General features: G+C 40.5%; 1 protein-coding gene and 1 pseudogene across 2 annotated transcripts in view; one reads left to right on the forward strand and one right to left on the reverse strand.

Annotated features, from left to right (window-relative positions):
• FNDC3B (fibronectin type III domain containing 3B) overlaps positions 1-21,841 on the reverse strand; it is a 339,705-nt gene that overhangs the window by 275,450 nt on the left and 42,414 nt on the right. The window lies entirely within an intron of this gene.
• LOC116589232 lies at positions 2,302-2,652 on the forward strand (annotated as a pseudogene).

Consider the following 21,841-nt stretch of genomic DNA (forward strand, 5'->3'; position numbering starts at 1 on the left):
ACCAGGGAGGAAAACAAACCTGCATAAACCAGATTTTAAGCTCCTAAAGGGATCTATCCTCCATGGGGATTTTTACAAAAGCTAAATTACTCACAAAGGAAGAAGGCAGCTCAGCAAGTCACCGAGGAGGCTGCTAGAACAAGGCCTTTGCTACCAAGGGTTTCAAGATTCTATTATTTTTGATTATCTCACAAGAACTTAGTTGAAACATACCTTCTAAAATAGCACCAAACCAAAGGACCTGAACAGAAACTATCATCCATTGTTGGAACAAATATTTACTGAGTGCCACTAGATGCCAGGCACTGAACTAGGATCCTAGGATTCCAAAAACACAGGCATGGGGCTAAACAGCATTACAGTGAAATGTTATACTCAGTAACGAAAACGTAATCCACACTGACACTTCTGATGAAACAACACGAAGTCAGCAGACCTCCCTGCTCTATGCAACCTTTCATCTGAGATAAGCTCCAGGGTCTAAATTTGGTTTCCCAGCTGTGGCCTCTCTTTTCTAGTCTTAAGTGTTCCAGAAGATGAATTTATCTTCGAAACATGCCCCTTACACCTCAGTCTTCATTTCTGATCAGCCAGGAGGATACTAAAATTATTGCTTTCATCAGCTCATACAGAATTCAACCACGTTTATTTCACAAACTCAGTTTTGTCTACTCCTACAGATGTCATAAAACATCCATTATAAGGAAAACAATCTGCGCCATCAAAATCATTAATGTTTTGTCTGATTTACTCTTAAATATATTATTTCAAAGATTTCTGACATTTCATTACTAACTGTAGATGTCGGTTCACATATATACATAGTTTTAAATATGATTCTTTGCTCCACCTCTGTGGGGAAGGGGGTGGGTGTCAATGAGAGAATAGGATAGGATACACTGAAAATCAGTTTATAAGCATGGTGTTGTTGCTTGAAGAATCACTACAGCTGATGACATTCTCATAAGCAGCTTTGATTTTCACTTAAAGTGATGGAACACAAAGCAAACACCAGGTGTTTCTTGGGGCTTATAATATACTGAAACAGAAAATTCACAAGAAATGACAAAACTTGCAAAGAAGCAAATTAGCAGGTGCAAAGACTCCCGTAAGGAAACTACTTACTAATCTACTTACTATTTCAGATTAGCCCATTTTTATAAAATTTTAATGAGGTAATATATGCAAACCACATTATTAAATCAGACTAACATTTTTTAAATTATAAAAATGTAATTCTTTACAAAAAAATAATTTCTGTTTTTCAAGGGGGGGAAAAATGCCCTGTCACATACCACAGAGCCTTAGGGAGGCTGGTTTTAACAGGTGAAAATAATGACCAGTGTACACACAGAGTTTATGTGCAAATGGATGAATCGAGATGTCAAATGCACGGTGCTTGCTTATATTCTAAACACTCCATTTGAATAATGAGGACATCATTAATTATGTAATACTATTTGTTAAGAAAATGTAAGAGGGCTGCATTCATTTATTTAATGAATACATATCTAGGTTCTGCTCTGTGTAAGATACTTTTACGCTGAAATCATGCAAATTCTACATCTGAGGAGTCTAACAGGCTTCAAAACTTTTCCAACAAAATAATTTTAAATTTCAACTCTGATACAAAACCGGTGTTCTCCAATTTTCATATTTCCTCAGAGGAAAATGCATGAAAACACACCAGAAAATGTTTCCATTAATGTGACTAAAGAACTCAGAAACACAGAGGATGAAAAAGACAAGTAACATTTTAGGGTTATTAATAGTTATGACTTCACAAACTTCACGAAAGGGTCTTAGGAATGCCCAAGGGTCCCCCACACCACACTTTGAGAACCAATGCACTAAACTAAGTTGCTTGAAGGTAAAAAGAAGAAATTTTTAAATTCCCTCTCTAGGAGACCAAGATTATACTACCTATTTTACATTCTGTATATCCATAATTCCCGACAGAATCTGAACAAAAAATGTATTAATGCAAATGAAAAGCTCTCCAAACTCTAGCACTGATTTCTCTCTCCAGGACTTTATGTTACACTCTGTAAAGCACTTTGGTGAAACAAATTCATGTGGGGAAAATCTTGAAAGAAGTAAGAGCAGTATGTTGGAGGTGTAAGAAAATGGATGTTGAGGGCCAGGTCCTACCTGTGGGGTTGATCAGCAAAACCAGAGTTCAGGAACAGGTGGGGACCTGACTCCAATAAACCCACACCCACTAGATGGGACTCCCGTTCAACATCTGTGGTCAGACTCATACTCCGCATTCAAAGCAAGTCATCAGCTGGCCTCACCATTATGGTGGACATGATGGATTGCCCAGGTCACACATCCATGCCAGCATGCCAGCTTGCTCACTGACCAGCAAGTCTGCTTTGTAGGGAGGCTGGAAAGATACACCCTACTGGAAAAATGTTTATTCTTCCAGATGGAGAAGGAAAATCTGGAAACATTGAGTTGATGGAGCCCCTTGAAGAAATCTTTGGAATTGTGGAAGGAGTTGGAAGAATAATGGCCAAGGCAACCATCATGAGTGCATCCTAAGTCCAGTTTAAAGAAGATAACCATCCTTTGATCTTGGACATTACAATGGAGCTATGAAAATCACCCATGAGTTCCCTCAGCTTTCCTTTGGGGCTTGTGCAATAATGACGGATCTTGATGCATTTTTCATGATTGCAAATGAGCTACACTAAAGACTGTTAAAGGAGGCCCCTGATATTTGAGGGAGAGATTTCTGTGATTTCTAATATTTAATCTGTTCTCTTTCAAATTTCATTTACCTAACTTTATTAGAGACTGAAATAACCCATTTTTGATGGAACCTGTATATTCATAGTTCTTACCCAGGTCCTCATCAAAAATCACTTATCTGGCATATGGTCAGGTAAGCTACAAGAACAAAGCAGCTGCCTTTAGTTTTGTTTGATTAATAAAAGTTAAAATGGTTAGAAAAAAAAATCAAGTCCAAGGAATAAGGACAAAAAAAATTTTTTTTATTTTTTCTCAAGGAAGAATCATACCTATTCTGATCTCTAGACCTTCACTTACTGCTCAATGAGCCTACTCTAAACCCAGAGACAACCTGATCTAATATTTTCTATCACTAACATTTTCTTTTGCCACAGCCTATGATATCTTTCAAAGAATTCAAAGAAAGTTTTCTGTGGCCTCAGTAGAACTCTTAAAACAAGAAACTCAAGTTTCAAATATAGACAAGTCAGCAAGACAGTGAAATTCATCTCCTAGAGCAACAAATTAACAAAACTAAAATACAGCATAGCTACTGATTTGCATTCAACAAACAATACCAGATAAGACTTCCCTTTTATTTTTTAAAAATAGATTTAATGGGCATATTAATTTTCCACTGGCCACTATAAATAAATGGAACTCCAAAAGATCTTTCTGTGCAAGGGCGTTCTGGCCGGTCACTGTTAGCCTGACCCCAAGTGGAATGTGTATTTACACTGCAGAGAGGCGGCATTGTGTGCCGGTGGGAAACCACTTCTCACAAACCTCCCATTCAACGGAGAGCTCTACAATAGGTACTCACACAGGAAGCAGGCCTTGCTAAGAGCACCTCTGGTTGTTCCAGAGAGGACTTTTCCAAGGCAGCAGGTCGGTGAACCAGCCATGTTCACAGGCCCTGACTGCCTACACCACGGGGTGGACAAAGCTGGTGTTGTCCCCAATCACTGCCCTGGGTTCTTCCAAAGTCAAAGTGAAATGGTCCCAGATTCCATTTCATTTTTTAGCTAATCTCTCAGGACATCACTTTGTTTAAAAAATAGGTAAAACAAAATAAAAAGAAATCACAAGGCCATAACATCTTTTTCTCAAATACGCTGTACAATACTCTAAGAATCTACCGCTTTTCAAAGTCCTATGAGAAGTGTTTGTACTGAATACACAACTTAAAATATCAAAACTTCAAAAATCACTTCCTTATCTCCCCTGAAAACTACGCTTCCTTAAATACTGACCATTTTTCGTTAACTGCAAAGGAAAAAAATAATTATTTAAGGCCTCACAGAAAAGCAGGCATGGTCAGCATCACACCAGTAACGGCTCCTGGATGCGTATGTGAGCAAATAATGGTGACCACTTACACACGCCATCAAATCCACCAAGTGGTGGCTGAAAAATACAGGTAATAGAGAGGTTTTGTCAACTCAATAGGAAACAACTGCTCTCTTTCCTACTTATAACTACATAAAAAACACAACCTGGTTCTTTCAAAAATGTGTTCGTTAAATTCTCACTGCCCCAGTTTCTCAACCTGCAAAAAAGCAGTAAGCAGCTGTTTCCTACAGTAATATTTTTAGACCATTAAATAATTTAATGATATTGGGCAAAGGGCAACTCTTCTGGATTGTTTTTCCTCATTTCTCTAATTAAAGGAATGAACTCTGTGATCAAGGTCCCCGCCAGCTCTAATAATCTATCCGTTTGGGCCCAGCAACAAAGAATATCACAATTAACACATACCTGGATTAAGTATTAGAAGTGTAACATTTAAGGCAGCCACCGGAAAAATAAAAGGTATCTGCACCCATGCCAACCATAAATAAGAGCACTTACTAGCCACAGGAAGTCACTTTTACAAAACAGAAGTAAACCAGAAATACCACGAGGAAATGCTCACCACCCAATGTTAAGTGAAATTTACCTAGTCAGGGGCGCCTGGGTGGCTCAGTGGGTTAAAGCCTCTGCCTTTGGCTCGGGTCATGGTCTCAAGGTCTGAGATCAAGCCCCGCATTGGGCGCTCTGCTCAGGGGGGAGCCTGCTTCCCCCTCTCTCTCTGCCTGCCTCTCTGACTACTTGTAATCTCTGTCTATCAAATAAATAAATAAAATCTTAAAAAAAAAAAAAGAAAGAAAGAAATTTACCTAGTCAGAGTATGTATGTAACATCCAATTATTTAAAAAGACTGAAATGAAATAGAATCAAACTGTTAACACTAGTTACACCCTAGGATAAATGAAATGATGAGTTCAGTATTTTTTTTCCTTTGTACTTATTATAGCTTTGAAATTATCCTACAATGAGCAACTGTAATTTTCACAATGATAAAAGTCAACTCTTAGAAATGTGGTATATTTCCATTTATTTTGCTCGGTGTGATGGTTTACATTTCTGTAATGGAAATACTTTCAAATCACCGCCCAATGTAAAATGAAGACCTAAAGGACAAGGGTTTGGCCAAGTCTCACAGAACTGGTTTCCACCATTCAGCCCTAACTGTGGGACACAACAATGGAAGAACATCTCCAGTTGGTTAAGTAACAGATTTGGTAACATTTACAAAACCAGCCCTCGGGTCATACTTGCTGCGTAATCCCCAGATTAGGCATGCTCACCAGGACCAACCCAAACAGTATTTGGTTTTCTTGGGTTTCTTTTCTTTTCTTTTTTTTTTTTTTTTTTAAAGGGAGTAAGGAAAAGGCAGGTTCCCCAGTCTTACTTTTTTTTAGATAACAAGCACTCCAAAAAATCCTCTTCCAATTGCCAAAATAAATCAAACTTTGTGGGTGGAGAACACTCTGTCAATCAAATGAGACTGAGCAAAGATAAACTAATAATAGAAATCTGTTACATACTTACTTAGCTGTGCTAACTATGCCAGTCCTTAACTAGCACAAAGGATTTCTAAAACCCTGGCTCTGGAAAGTACAGGGTGGAGTCAGAGAGCTCCCTCAGGGTTGGCAGGCCTCCTCCTCAGTGGAAAAGTAACTACCCACTCCTATCTTTGTGGGTTCTCGCCACCGCACCCTCCCTCATGTGAAACCTTCTAAAAATATTTGTCCCATATTTTCATTCCCTCATCCCCATATATTGTAACATATAACACATGTTCACTCTAGGAATCTGGAAATACAGAAAATCAGGAAGAAAAGTTTTGATTCTTCATAATCCTATCACCAAGAAACCTCCACTGTTGAAATGGTGATGTGTTTCTCGTTTCAGTTTTCTCTATCCCCACGAAATTCATACAGAGGGCAACAATCCACACAGCACAGATCTATTTTTTACTGGATACTTCATGATCCTAACAATGACATTGACAACTTTAAAGAAATAAGCAAGAACTTGTTCCTAAAAATCTCAATTTCAGAGATAGTAGCAAAATCCTTTTCAAGGGTCCTCAACTTTGGCAGAAAGATAGGGGAGGGGAAACATATTAACCCATATGCCCAACATTCACATAACCCAGTGCACAGCCAGAGGCAGAACTTCTTTCTAGAAGACATGAGGTCATAATGACGTAACACTTTTAGACTGTGTACAAGTATTTAACCAGAATTAAGAAGTGAATGATCCCCATGAATTACCTCACTTTGTTCCCATGTTTATATACATATAAGTTTCTAAAAAGTAAAAAGTTTTATTCTCTCCTAAGAGCTGTAGGATGTTTTAAGTTAACTGTTTATAATACTTCCTTTACAACTATGAACCTACCCTACCCTCTCAGAATGTATATACCAGGAATCAAGGTCAATAGCACTATGCCCCCAAACACTTATCCCTGAGCATCTAGGTGTAATGATGCCAGGAAAATCATTAACAGAGACACAAACTGGCAAAGACTCTGATGTGAACTAAAATATCTTCGTACTAAGTATGAACACAGCACAGAAGAGTGGAAAACTGGAAACTACCTCAACCATACAACAGAAGACTAATTTTAAATGCTGTACAAAAGATCTGTTAACAAAGACAACGTTTGCAACCCACTGTTTATAGAGAAATAACAACACAAGGAGTCACATGTTAAATACAAGGTTTATGCCTTGGTCGTGTTTGTGCAAAACTAGGAGTGTTTATTTTTCACACAGGAAAAAAAAAAAAAATCAAAGAATATACCCTAAAGTGTCCACAGTGATTATGGTGAGAAGGTAGGATGAAGTTTTATCAACATGTTCTGATTTTTTTTTTAATGAAGCTTTTGTCGGGGGCGGAAGGGGGTATATATAGAACACGCAGCATCTTAGGGGTAATCTCACTTTATCTGTTGAAGAATCTAATAGAAAAAAATGAGAAACAGGTATCTCTCAATGTTTATCTGGATGGATAATGGATCCAAAAATGGATATCTGCTCAATGACAATCCTATTACACCAAACACAACTCTATGACTTCCCTATCAGGGCCGCTGGTTGTGAGAGCCCAATATTCTAAAATCCTGCAATAGCTCACAGGTGTGGTTTCCCCTTCACTCTAGGCACAGCTGGGCAGACCAGCTTGATGCCCGAACTGTGAACCTCCTAGAAGCCATTTTCAGTTTCACGACAGATCAGAGAAGTCGAAAACGGAACCCTGAAAAGTTCAGTTCTGACTCAGACTTGTACAAAATCTAAACATCTCTAACAGACCAGAGGCCTAAAAGTATCACAACCCCAATTTTTTTTTTTATTACACTATATCCTTCAGTTAGTGATCCCAGGATTTCCTCTCCCAAACAGTCAGTAAAAATACAGTTCTTTGGAATAACAGGATGATAGGAATAGATAAGGTCAGAATTAGACAGAACTGTGCCTGAGTCAGTGAAAAACATAAATTGCTGATTATTTTTAAAGCACCACTATTAAAAGCATTCTTCCTTTGATGGAAGTAGGTTATCCCTGACCCTTCCTTTCTGTTACCACCACAAGCAACAGCACCCTCACTCAGGAATTAAATCACCTCTAGATTTCTGGAAACTTCTGAAACCAGCTTATCCTGCCTACCATCTCTCTGTGGCCCCCCTTCCATCCATTCTACCAGATACATGCAGACCATGTAATCCATTTCTGGAACATCACTTGCACTATGTCACTACTTGCTCAAAACCAGTGATTCTTCCAGCAGAGGCTGGAGAAGCACTCATAGGAGATGTGGAATGAGGGACTTCAGACTGCAGGAAAAGCTGATCCAAGCACTAATGGCCCCGATCAGTGTTTCTCCAAGTATGAAGCAGGAACTCTGGGATCTCATCAAGTGGGGTGCTTGCTAAGGAATGTAACTCCCTCACAAATGTCTGTAGCAGCATTATTCCTAAGTGCCAGCTGACCAGAAACCACCCCAACAATGGAGTACATCCAGACACTGGAATGTTCTTTGGTGATTAAAAAGAAATGAAGTGGGGTGCCTGGGTGACTCAGTGGGTTAAAGCCTCTGCCTTCGGTTCAGGTCATGATCCCAGGGTCCTGGGATCAAGCCCTGCATCGGGCTCTCTGCTCAGCAGGGAGCCTGCTTCCTCCTCTCTCTCTGCCTGCCTCTTTGCCTACTTGTGATCTTTCTCTGTCAAATAAATAAATAAAATGTTTAAAAAAAAAAAAAAAGAAGTACTGATACATGCTACAACATAAACCTTAAAAATAGTATGCTAAGGGGTGTGCTTATGGTTTTGCCTCAGTTTGCCTGACCCAGATTGCAATTCTCTGCTATAGTACCCCCCCGAAAAAAAACATTTTTGTGGATTTAAAAAAAAAAAAGAAGAAGAAGGTATGCTAAGTGAGAAAGGCCAGTCACAAAAGGCCACATACTACTGTAGGATTTCCTTTATACGAAATGTCCAGAATAGGTGAACTTCTAGAAACAGAAAATAGACTGGTGGCTTCCTGGGGCTGGCTGGGGGCAGGGGTGGAGTCAGGAATGACAGCTAACTGGTAGGAAAGGTTTTCTTTTAGAAGGTACAAGAATGTTCTAGAATTAGATAGTGGTAATGGTTGTAAAGCTGTGAATATGCTTTAAAAATATTGACTTTTACTTTTTTTTTTTTTTAGATTTTTTATTTATTCATTGGACAGACAGAGATCACAAGTAGGCAGAGAGGTAGGCAGAGAGAGAGGAAGGGAAGCAGGCCCCCTGCCGAGCAGAGAGCCCGATGTGGGACTCGATCCCAGGACCCTGAGATCATGACCTGAGCCGAAGGCAGCTGCTTAACCCACTGAGCCACCCAGGCGCCCTTCACTTTTACATCTTAAATGAGAAAACGGTATGGTATGTGACTTATACCTCAATAAGACTTTAAAAATACAGATCCCTCAATTCCACCACTGAGCAGAATCTCTGGAGGTAGGCCGGATTATCTTCCCTCCAAACAAGGGCAGAAGATGTGCATTTTCACTAACCCACCCTAAAAGGCGCTAAAGTTAACACTGCCTTACCTTTTTCCCCAACAGTATCTAGACAGACTTTGTTCATTGCGCCTCTCAAAAATGTGTCTTAGTCCCAATACACCCAACCATTCTGTCCGGCATATCTGCTACTTAAAGGTACCTCAAAATTACACCAGTCCACAATGACCTCTACCAAGAACCCTTTGGGCATTCGTATCCTCAAGTGTGAAATCAGCGTGATAGACTACTAGACTTTCCTCCACATCTGATAGCTTGAGCGTCTCTGAGGAGAGACTCAAGAAAAATGCTAGACAAGCAGACCTTCTTCCATTCAATTTCCCTGTTATATCCAAGTAACACGTCTTGTGCAACTTTTCCCCCTACTTAATTTAATAAACAGGAAAGTTAAATAACTTATTGAGTTTTTTTTTCAAGGCTAGAGAAAGGGTATTTATTACAGGGTCCTCAGGACACCAGTATAGGGTGTGGTATATGAAAGGCTCAGCTATCTGCTGAGTCCTGCATACCGCAGAAGTCACTCCTGCAGGCGCAGTCTATTCTCCGACCTCTGGCCTTTCTGAGGTATCCATACAGCCCTTTGTGTGGGGAGACCTCTACTTTCTGTACCGCTTCTGACTGACATAGGATGTTTGCTGTTCTTCTTTTCCAACACTACCAACCTGTATCAAAAACACCTGTAATGTGTGTCGGCCTTTCTGCCAGTAATGATGGCTTGAAGACAGCACTCGGACGTGGTTAAGGTTAGAGGTACATTCCAGGGCATGTAATGAACAAAGGTAGCTGGCCTATCTTGTGAGCAATCCACAGTCTTATTCTCCGAGGCTGCCTACAGCCATTCATTACAGCCCTCCATCTCCCAACCCCAACCCCCAAACAACGCTAGGTCAGTAAAATGCCACAGCGCTATGGTAATATTACCAGAAGCAACACAACTTTGAAAATAGCTCTTCAGTGACTACTCTGGTCAAAATAAATACAAACTCCACATGAAAATGTTGTGTTAAAAGGCAATGCATACTAGAAAAGGCCAACTTTTTTGAAGAAGCTAGTAACTTTTAAATCCCATTTTATTAGGTACAGATATGCATTCTTTTATTTCCAGCAACTACAGTGACAAAGCTAACTTTGTAAAGCTGAACTCCAAGATGCTCCAAAACAAATACACAGGGACACACACGTGTGCACACACACACTCTCACTCTCATTCTCTCTCTTGTAATAGGAAATTATGAAGTACTACTTGCTATTACAATGCCCATTTCTAAATCTACAAAACAGGGGCGCCTGGGTGGCTCAGACAGTTAAGCATCTGCTTCCAGCTCAGGTCATGATCCCAGGGTCCTGGGATCGAGCCCCACATCGGGCTCTCTGCTCAGCAGGGAACCTGCTTCCTCCTCTCTCTGACTGCCTCTTTGCCTACTTGTGATCTCTGTCTGTCAAATAAATAAATAAAATCTTTAAAAAAAAAAAGTAAATACATAAATCTACAAACTATGGGACTTCTGTAATTTCTAGTATCTTTTTGGATGCTTGCAAATCAAGAGAAAATATCCAATTCTTCAGATTGGTCTTTTCACATTTTACTATCATACAGACAGATTAAAACCTTGGTATTTCAAATTAATTGAGGAAAGACCATCTAAATACAGGAAAGGAAGCACGTGCAACAGCAAATCAAACGCAGTTAGACCTTTCAACAGTGTTGCCAAGTGGAACCCCTACACTTAACAGATAAGATACACTCGTACCTCTAACAACTGCTACTTGAAAAATATTTCCCCCAGTACTTCAGAAGATGGATTTATTCTACTCCCACTCCCCAGTTCCCCAATCCCAGGGTAATTTTGCTAAACTGTTTTTCAAACTCTTCACAGACCATGAAGAGATGACTGGGATGAAAAAATTAAATTTGCCACCTCATCTCCAGTACCCAGATCACAAGTTTTGTGAGCTGGACCCTAAATAAAGGGATCGATTTATATTCATAGTCCTATCCTGTTACCTGAGAGAGCAAAGTGACCATAAACACTACCCGGGAGAATCAGGACACCTGGAGCACCGGGGTTTCATCATTAACGCTTTCTCTGCTCCCAGGCACAACTCCTAGGCACAGACCCTTCTCCAGTCCCGCACTGTGCGCTGTTCAGTGAGAGCCCCAGGGTTGTTCTCACATGCCCACGCCAATTAATTCAGTGCCTGCCTAGAGACAGTGCTGAGAAAGATCCACTGCACTGGTTCCGTGATAATGAGAAAAGGCTGCCAAGGCCCTGAGATTAAGAAGGGATGGGGTGGGGGGAACGTCACATATTTGCCACCCACTGATCAGAAAAAGCACCACTGACCTTCCCCACTTGGGTTTCTCAGTAGATCAAGAACTGACGGGGCAGAAAAGAGGAGGTACTTCTGGTGTGGGGTGACAAGGGGCGACAAAGTCTCCAGTCTCCGTCTCCAATTCACTGAACATCTCAAAGACCCTACTAATATCTGATCATTCAAAAGTGACTATTTTTTTTTTAATGTTAAGCAACGTCTAATAATTAAGATCTCAGATTGGTGGGAAGGTGGGTGAAATAGGTCAGGGGATTAAGAGGCACAAACTTCCAGTTACAAAACATGTAAGTGGCAGAGATGAAAAGCAAAGCATAGAGCATATAGTCAATAAAATTGTAAAAAATCTGGTGACAAATGATGACCACACTTATCGTGGTGAGCACTGAGTAAAGTGTAGAATAGTTGAATGATTACGTTGTACACCTGAAACTAATATAAAACTGTACATTAATTATACTTCAATAAAAAAGTTTTATAATTATTAAAAAAACAGACAGGATTAAACACACCCACTCAACTCATTTAACAAATCACAACCAGAGCACTCCTACAAATGAATGATATACATGGAAATCATATGTGTGACTGGAGTCGTAACAAGCTGAGTGGACGGATCTGGAAATTCATTCCCTCGGCTGTTCAAACCCTTCCTGGGTATCTTATGCACCTGGCACCCTGCAGACACCGGAAATCCGGCTTTGCACACTTGGTTAACTATGTAACTGAGCTACAGTCTCAATAATACAGAATGGTGAGTGCGATTTCAAACCTCCATGTCCTTGATCTTTCCAAGACAGCCTGAGTGGAATCTTTTCAGGGTTCCCAAATCCTTCCGTCAAAGGTATTAAGGTATTGCTATGATTGAAATTATGATCTAAAATCATACTGCTGAAAGCTTAATAAAGCTGACCTTCAACTTGCGGGCGGGTATGTTGCTGGCTAACCCCCCGCCCACACCTTCAATCAACTGATGACTCAGTATGGAATGTCCCGTGGGAATCCTTCAAACCTCTGCAGACAGCTGTGCCACATCGCACTGTTTCCAACACTCACTGAGGAAATTTCCTCACCCCTAATAAATTCTTACCATTTTTTCCCCAGGGGTTAAGAAAATCCTGTGGTAAAACCTCCTGCCCCCAATTCTTTATTATACTCCTCTAACATACATTCTGGAAGATGTTTTGTGCATATTCTTTCTTGACTCATACTTCATTCAGAAGTAAGAATTAATAAAACAAATCATTTGTTCAGAGCTAATTTTTACTTTACAAAGTCCTACAGAGATCAGTTACTCACTGTGAGTTTAAAAAGCTCTTAGACAATCTCCCATTCCCTTCCCATTCTAAATTCTGCTTAGGTAACAGTCTCACCCATCTCGGGTAAGTCCTAAGTAAAGGTCTACTTAGAAGAACTTTTCCCTAACTGTGAGTTTAAAAAGCTCACAGCACTAGGGGGTGCCTGGCTGACTCGGCCCACGGAACAGAAGCCTCTTGATCTCAGGGTTGTGATTTTGAGCCCCATGGTGGGTACAGCGATTACTTAAAATAATTTTTTTTTCCTTAAAGATTTTATTTATCTGTTTGAAAGAGAGAGAGAGAGAGAAAGCACACAAGCCAGGGGAACAGCAGGCAGAGGGGAAGCAGGCTCCCCCTGAACAAGGAGCCCGATGCAGCAGTCAATCCCAGGACTCTGGGATCATGACCTGAGCTGAAGGCAGAAGCTTAACCAACTGAGCCACCCAGGTGCCCCTAAATTACTATTTTTTGAAGATTTTTATTTTGGGGATGCCTGGGTGGCTCAGTTGGTTAAAGCCTCTGCCTTCAGCTCAGGTCATGATCCCAGGGTTCTGGGATGGAGTACCGCATCGGGCTCCCTGCTCAAGAGGGAGCCTGTTCCTCCCTCTCCTTCTGCTGCTCCTCTGCTTGTGCGTGCTCGCTCGCTCTCTCTCTCTCTTTCTCTCTCCTGTCAAATAAGTAAAATCTTTGAAAAAAATAAAATACTTAAAAAATAAAAAATAGGGGCACCTGGGTGGCTCAGTGGGTTAGGCCGCTGCCTTCGGCTCAGGTCATGATCTCAGGGTCCTGGGATCGAGTCCCACATCGAGCTCTCTGCTCAGCGGGGAGCCCGCTTCCCTCTCTCTCTCTCTCTCTGCCTGCCTCTCCATCTACTTGTGATTTCTCTCTGTCAAATAAATAAATAAAATCTTTAAAAATAAATAAATAAATAAATAAAAATAGAATAAATAAAAATAAATAAAAAATAACTCACAGCTCACTGAAAATACTATTTATTCAAAGCTAATTCCATGAAATTCAACACTGAGACAAATCACTTCCCTCCCAATGCCTACTCAGTTTGTAAGAAAGCTTATTTCCCTATTACTTAAACCAGAACCCCGAAAATTATTTGACCCTTGTCTATGTATCTTAAAAGTCTAACTGCTGGATAGGTGAGCAAAAATACCTTATACCTTCTGTACAAGCTAATTATTTTAAATATCACACATAATCCTAAGAGAATGCTGTCAACACAAATTAAGATCCTACTTTTTTTTACAAAAAACAACTGCAAATCAAAATATCCTTATGAAGATGCAGATCTGTGTAACCTGCTATATGTTGATTATCTTCCAGTTTTTTATAAAGATTCCACAAGAAATTCTAGCACCAGACACACTGCGTGAAAACATGACAGGAAGAAAGAGGATCTGGGTGGCAGCTGTGTGACCCAGGTTTGTCCCGAGCCTACGTCTATTTGCACCGTGATATAGCTGGACTAGACGATCTCCCATTCCCTTCCCATTCTAAATTCTGCTTAGATAACAGTCTCACCCATTCCGGGTAAGTCCTAAGTAAAGGTCTACTTAGAAGAACTTTTCCCTAGAAAGTGCTTTGTTTAGCCACATATCTTTAAAGAAAAATTACAACAGCTGTACAACACTCCTTCGGGTTACACCTTGAATGATAAGCATTTTTAGGCTTCTGGCTTTTCCAGGAACAAGATGAGGCAAGCACTTCTCTGCTAAGCTTCTCATTACTTACTCTGAAACTGAGTGGTTGGTTGCCGAATGTTAAAAACTTCCAAGATCTGAAGGCAGAAGTGGTATATACTAGACTATCATTCCTTGCTATAGTGAACTGTGTCCTGAATATCTCTGAATAAGGTCCCTTACAACTTCAAATTCTACTGCAGCCTTCATATGGTGTAAGAAGGTCACAAATACAAAACCATTTAAATCTCATGGCCCCTGGCAAATACCAAAGATTCCAAATCATATTTTTACATCGGCATTCACTTTTCTACCATGAGGGTTTGATTTCCCTTCTAGCATGTTACAACCTACACAGAGTTCGAAAATGCAACCTCAGCATTTAAAAATTTGCAATGAAATTTTTTTTAACTTTGTTATTTTTTTAAATCATCAGCACTTTCAAGAGTATCTTACCCATCCCTTATTTTTGAGAGGTCACACCACTGATCAATGAAAGGGTAAGGTTTCTTGCACCTCTCCAACCGCTTCAAATTTCTGACCATATTTTTTACTTAAGTTTATAAAGGAAACTCAACCAAGTTATGAGCTCTTTACCACACCACTCACACATACACCAACTCTTGCTTATCAAATTCCAAGCGGTGCATTAGCCTCCCACCTTCCCCTCCCAGCCCCCACACCCCCACCAGCTTCCATCTTGCAAAGTCCCAAACCAGGCAACTACTGAGGCTCTCAGAGAAAACAAGTCTTACCTAAGTTAGTAATAGGAAAGGGCAACAGTGCAAGAAAAAAGATAACCACACCTAATAATGGTAGTTCACAGTACAGGTAAGTCATGGGCCTTAACTAGAAGAAGAGCCTTACCTAAAAAACAGGGAATCAATACAAACAGATTTGTTTTCTAAACCAACAAGAGGACTCAAAATTAGCCTCTATGTTCCATCTGGATTCTACACTAAATTTTAACCATGTAACTGCAAAATATTCCTGGGAGTAGTGTGGGAGAAAAGTAATTGCAAACCCAAGTAAAAGTGAGAGAAACAGATAAATCCATATGGAAACAGGAGCCAACTACATGTTGTATCGTTTTTGGAGGGGTTTTTCCCCCTAAATCCATCCAGGTGGGAATTTCCAAAGTATATTAAAGGGAACAAATATTCTGCTTCGTACTTAGACATCTTATACGGAAAAAGAATTCTATCAACCAAGCCTGAAACCAGAGAATCTCAACAAGGTCAAATTTTTCTGAACATACAAACTTGTCTCAAGAGCTAGCATGCACGAGATAATTCTCTTCAGGTAATACCGCTCTAGTCACATAATTATTTTCAATTCTCCAAATGAAATTATGTGATATCTCTATTTTATAGAATCATCTAATAATGCGCAACGTTATTAACACTTCACTTACATTGTTTCTTCCTAGAAGAACTTAGTCCAACTCTTAGGTAGAGTCAAAGAAAACTAGATCCACTGATTAACTCCATCACCCAGTAAACAATTCACAAGTCTAAAGGACAGACTGTACAATCTTCTTCATCCGCATACTAAGAGAATCTAAGTCATATTTCCACAGTAAACATGGTTTAAAATTGTCTATTTATTCATATTTCCCTGTGGAATAGTATGCCATTTGTTCTTTCTATTAAAAGGGATCCAAGGCTCAACTTACAAGTCTTCAAAGCAAAAACAAACCTACAACATTCACTTTCCTGGAGTGTCACTTTCCCCAAACAATAAAATGTCTTCTCCATCTTTTGCATTTCAGGCTACCACTACAAACAGAGAGAAAAATGGAATCTCTCTAGGGGACAGGAAATGTACAGATGGAGGACATATACCTTTAGGGCCCTTCTAATGCTGTAGCTGAGCGTTCAACAATGGGGCCATGCACTCTGAACATCTGAACCAATTATGCATTAACAGTTCAACAAAGGAAGCATTTTTCTCCAGACTCACATTCCTTGCTACCACTTCACAGTCAAGGCACTGAAGCTTGTTCCTCTACGTCTGAGCAGCCAGCTCTTCCCCCTTGCATACCATCTGCAATCTCAGCTACAATCATAAAAAGGCTAGACCTAAAAGAAGTGGAGATCTTAGATAATCATTACATCAAGGGGCTGCACTGTTCAGATGCCTCCAGGAGCCAAGGAAGTAACGTCAATGGCTAAAATGGCCTGCTTTCCTTTTTCCCTCTTTTGGAAGACATGGCTAGAGAGAAAGATCTCTTTACATTTAAAAATTGAAGAATTAAAAGTACGCACATAATGGCAAAGAAAAAAAAAAACAACTGACAGCTTCTTCATCTAGAAGTTAACGGAGAGTGGCAGGGGCCACTATGAAGTAGAACTCAGGGACACCTCAATGGCTCACAGTTGGTTAAGCCTGTCTGTTTTCAGAGGGTGGGCGCTGCATCTCCCTCACCCTCTGCCCTCCCTGCCCTACTGGTGCTCTCTCTCTCTCTCTCCATCTCCCTCTCCCTCTCTCAAATAAAGAAAATCCTCTAAAAACACCCCCCAAAAAAACAAAACAAAAAAATACCCGGAGAGCTCAGCCCTAGCTCTCATGTAGGAATGCAGGCCCATACTGCCAGATTTTCGAGGAAAACCAGAAAGCCCATTTCATGAGAAATCCCTTCATTTCTAAGTATTGCTTCCAAATTAAAAACACAAAAACAAACACACAAGGTGCAAGGCCAAAAACAAACAAAATCTGCAGGCCCCATCCTCCAGCCCAGCTTACAAACTCAATCTCATCAAAGCAGATGAACAACCAATGTCACCCAGACATGCCCAATCAGAGATGTCCCGCTTTGGGCTGGGCACACAATCTAAGACATGAGTCTCATCAACTTACAGCACCATCTGCTATATGTATGCTACCTGCTGATTCATTTAATCACCAACTTACTGAGCACCTACTGTGAGTCAGACGCAGCTGCAGATGTTGGAAATTGACCAATGCACAGGAGGAAAAAACCAACCCTTCTTCTGGAGTTTACATTCTAGTGAGAGGAAACAAGCAGTGACCATAATAGGTTAAGTTAAGTAGTGCATAAGGAAGGGACACCTTATGTTTAAAAACGGAGCAGGGTAAGTGGCACTGAGAGCACTACATATTTAGTTTCGTGTGGGACAAAAGATTTTGTCGAGGCCAAATGTTTTCTAAGCAATTACGAAGGCTAACATGGCTGACCTCTAACGGGGCAAATCATTTCTGTATGCTTCAGTTCCCTTCGCCCTCAAAGAAAGATACTGTTACCCAGCCTACTGAACACCCCTGGTTCTAAGGCAATCTTCGCTATCATTTGAGAAAAGTGAACATATTATAATATTTTAGTGCTAGAATAATACTGCCTCTTAAATCTTTCTAGGCATTCAGAAGAGCTCTTAAATGCCCCAGAGCTTATTAGGTTCTATCCTTCAGATGCAACAAGGAGGCAGGACAACTATGAACATTTCCTCTCCCTTCAGAAAAAGGGAGAACGTTTCCTCTCCCACAGAACGGTGGCAACTTCTATGACACCTGACTGGGGCAGGCAGAGCGGTGAAAAGAAGGCTTTTGCTTTTTTATACCTCCCTACTGCTTACATTGTTTTTTGGGGGTTTTTTGTGTGTTTGTGTGTGTGTGTTTTTAGATGTATTTCTTCGAGCAAGAAAAAGAGAGGGAGAGAAATTGGGCATGGGGAGAGACAAAGGGAGAAAGGGGGAGAGACAGAGGGAGAAAGAGAGAATCTCAAACAGACTCCACACCTAGCTCGAACTCACCACCCTGAATCATGACCTGAACTGAAACCAAGATGCTTAACCGACTGAGCCACCCCCACCCACCACCCCCATGCCATTTAATTTTTTTTTTAAACGACATACAAATAATAAAACCTAAGGCCACAGTGCAGTCAAGAAACAGAGCTAAACCTATCCCTAGGTCCACATGGCTACCCCTTTCCTTTTACAAAGGATACATGGACTTAACAGTGTAGAAACAAGACTTGTAATCCCTCATGTCTCAGCTGTGATCATTTCTAATATGATCTCACCATATCCTGAAGTGCCGTAATTAAGATGTCAGTTTATAGAAGAAATACAATGACGTTGCTCATATTTTCCTCCCATTTTCATTCTCCTGATTATGCAGCACTATTTTCTCTGGACTCTGAACTTGCTTCCTAACGGCCTCATCATGTCTTCTGCTTTGTGAGGTTCCTAGTAAAACGCATTGTATTTTATCGCCTCTTTCTTACCATACAGAAATGGACAGAAATCACAGGGCACTATTGTTGTGAGACACACTCCATCAGTCTCCCGCGCTCCTACGCGTCCTGCCGGGTAACCAAAAATGCAAGACCCTGGCCATTCTGTACCCAGGCTATTTCTCGGAGTTCCATTCACAGAAAACAACCCTGACAGGTGGGATGAGGTCTCTCATCTGGATAAAGGACAAGTTCGACTTGCTGCATAGTATGAAAGCAGTGGATTCCCCCAAGCTTAGTGTCACTCAGCAGAAACACAATCTCACATGTGTGCAGCCCCATGTGGACATTCCGGATCACCTCTGTGGGCCTTGCAGACAAGGAGGAACTTGACACAAGCAAGCTAATGTCTGGGCTGTTTGGCATGCCCTGTCTGAGGCACAGGAGCCCCTTGTCTTGCGCCAGCATAGAGCAAACAGCAACAGCCTAACTAGTAGCTTTGGGTAACTCAAACCCCAGACCCAACAAGGCCAAGGCAAGTCAAAGAATCACGTATTTATTCTCAGACGTCATTCCCAGTAAGCTCATAAACCACCCTTGAAAACCATCTTGTCCTACATATAGGCGTAATTTCTTTTGCACTTTAGAACTAATGTCCACAAACATATACACATACTACCACATAATAAAGTACCTCCCCATCAGGGTCCAGAAATAGGAAATTCTAATCAAATCCAGCTCTCCCTAATCCTTAGACCTCGTCTACATCACGTAACCAGAGAGCCACTTCTGAAACCGAGCCTGGCATCTCCAACCAAGTCTTCCACCCCGTCCCCCTCTGCACGGGCCACCTGAGAAGATAGCAGAGAAGTGCTAGGCAGAGAGTTCTAAAAACCCCGACAAAGTCAAACTTCTCAGAGCCTGAATCTGTTTACCCGTAAAAACAAGAGGGCTGGACCAGTGGGACTCATCTCTTTTTCCAGTTATAGTTCTGATGACTCTCCATGCAGCCTATACATGGGTGGAACATTCTTTGCCGCTTTGTTCAGCGTTGGAGTGGTTTATGGAGTGTGGTCCTGCTGGAAAGCTGGAGAATGAACGACATGTCCTCTCAAGATACCTCCTGGCCCTATAATCCCATGATGTGCTTATAATGGAATTTGGCTAGCCTTATAATTAGAAATGTAACTTGCTGGTCACACATCTGGATCAGATAAATCTGCACAAATAGCATTTCACCAGAAGCAGAAATGCCAAGCATATAACAGCTGTGCTGTTACATCAGCCTTGCAAATAACAAGGAATACTATTTATCCATAGAAAGTAAATGACTACAACAGACAGGGATAAAGAGGACTTCATTCAAATTATTTGGGGATGATGGGGCGCCTGGGTGGCTCAGTGGGTTAAAGCCTCTGCCTTCCGCTCAGGTCATGATCTCAGGATCCTGGGATCGAGTCCCGCATCCGGCTCTTTGCTTGTCAGGGAGCCTGTTTCTTCCCCTCTCTCTGCCTGCCTCTCTGCCTACTTGAGATCTCTCTGTCAAATAAATAAATAAAATCTTTTAAAAAAAATTATTTAGGGATGGGAGAAATATTTATCCAAGAAAAAAATATACAGTCCTTGGACTTTCTGATCAGATTACAAGACTGGTATAGAAAAGAATTCCAATACATACCTCATATGCCAAAACACTATTTCCTTATTTCCTGTAATCCTAGTTAATGATGAGTTCCTTGCTATTGAACTTCTATAAATATAATAGGCTCCCCTGACTGAATGTCAACATATCACAGGAACCATGAACCTAATCCACAATTAAGTATTATCAAAGTGTCAAATGTACTCTGGGAGTATTCACATCCATAGAAAATAAACGTGTTTCAAGTTAACAATTAATTTCACTCAACCAATGCACTGGATAATGTGAAACAAGAGGAAATTATTTTCCTAAAAAGAAATGAAAACTCTTTCTAGCCAGTTAGGTAAGCATTAACTACCTTACACTTTGAAGTCCATTTCTCAAACCCAAAAACTTAATGTGTTAATCTAATTGCTCTGAGGAATCACTGAGAAAACGCACCAGTAATGGCCAACCGGTATGAATACAAAATCAGTCACCTATTACTAAACTTACCTACACAGCCGATCAATCTTCTAGTTTACAATACTGTTCACAATTTTACTTCCTGCATTTAAAAATATATTCAGACGCTGGGTGATAATGATGTGGCAACGGAATGTCCATCACTTTTAACAAATGCACCGCTCTGGTGAAGGAAGCCCTGCGTGTGGAGGGCAGGGGGTTTTTAAGAAATCTCTATAACTTCTCCCAATTTTGCTGTGAGTCTAAAAGTGCTCTAAAAACAAAAAAATAAAACAAACAACCCCCTCCCCCAAAAAAACACAAAAACCTCTAAGAAATATCTTCAGTGTATTACAGATTTAAGAAAAGTAACTTTTATATTAAATCAATGCCCTATTTTGAAATATATGTATGCAATAAGATCCTAAGTTGTTTTTTTAAAGGTTTTATTTATTTATTTGGCAGAGAGAGAGAGAGCACAAGCAGGAGGAGCAGCAGGCAGAGGGAGAGAGAGAAGCTGAGTCCCTGCTGAGCAAGGAGCCCAATATGGGGCTCAATCCCAGGACGCTGGGATCATGACCAGAGCTGAGGGCAGACGCTTAACGGACTAAGCCACCCAGGCACGCCAATAAGATCCTAAGAGATACCTATAAACCTATAAAGAACAAATATGGAAAAACCCAGTATTAGTATAATTAGCTTTACCTCAAATTCTAGACTACAATCCATTTTTGTGCCACATAAAGAAAAAACAAAGAGAAAAAGGATCAGAGAGACAATGAAACAAAAGATATAACACAGAACCCACAGTTATATGGAGACTAATGAAGAAAACAGAGATGATTAGTGAGGCGAAGTAAGACACAAGCAAATTTCTTTGGCTGCCAAATGGGAATCCAGAAAGTAATTTGACTCTTCACGTTTTCTAATATTAACTGAAAACTACTAGTAACAACCAGGGTCTTTGAATCAATCCTGAAAGGAGTACATGGATTTATTAACAAAAAAAAAAAAAAAAAAAAAAGGCTGACTAAACAAATGAACTTTTGGAAAAATGGGAGTTAAGAAATCACACCTCCAGCTTTTACATATCAATTTTTTAACTAAAACCT

This window comes from Mustela erminea, chromosome 1 (assembly GCF_009829155.1).
Source record: "Mustela erminea isolate mMusErm1 chromosome 1, mMusErm1.Pri, whole genome shotgun sequence".
Taxonomy (NCBI): domain Eukaryota; kingdom Metazoa; phylum Chordata; class Mammalia; order Carnivora; family Mustelidae; genus Mustela; species Mustela erminea.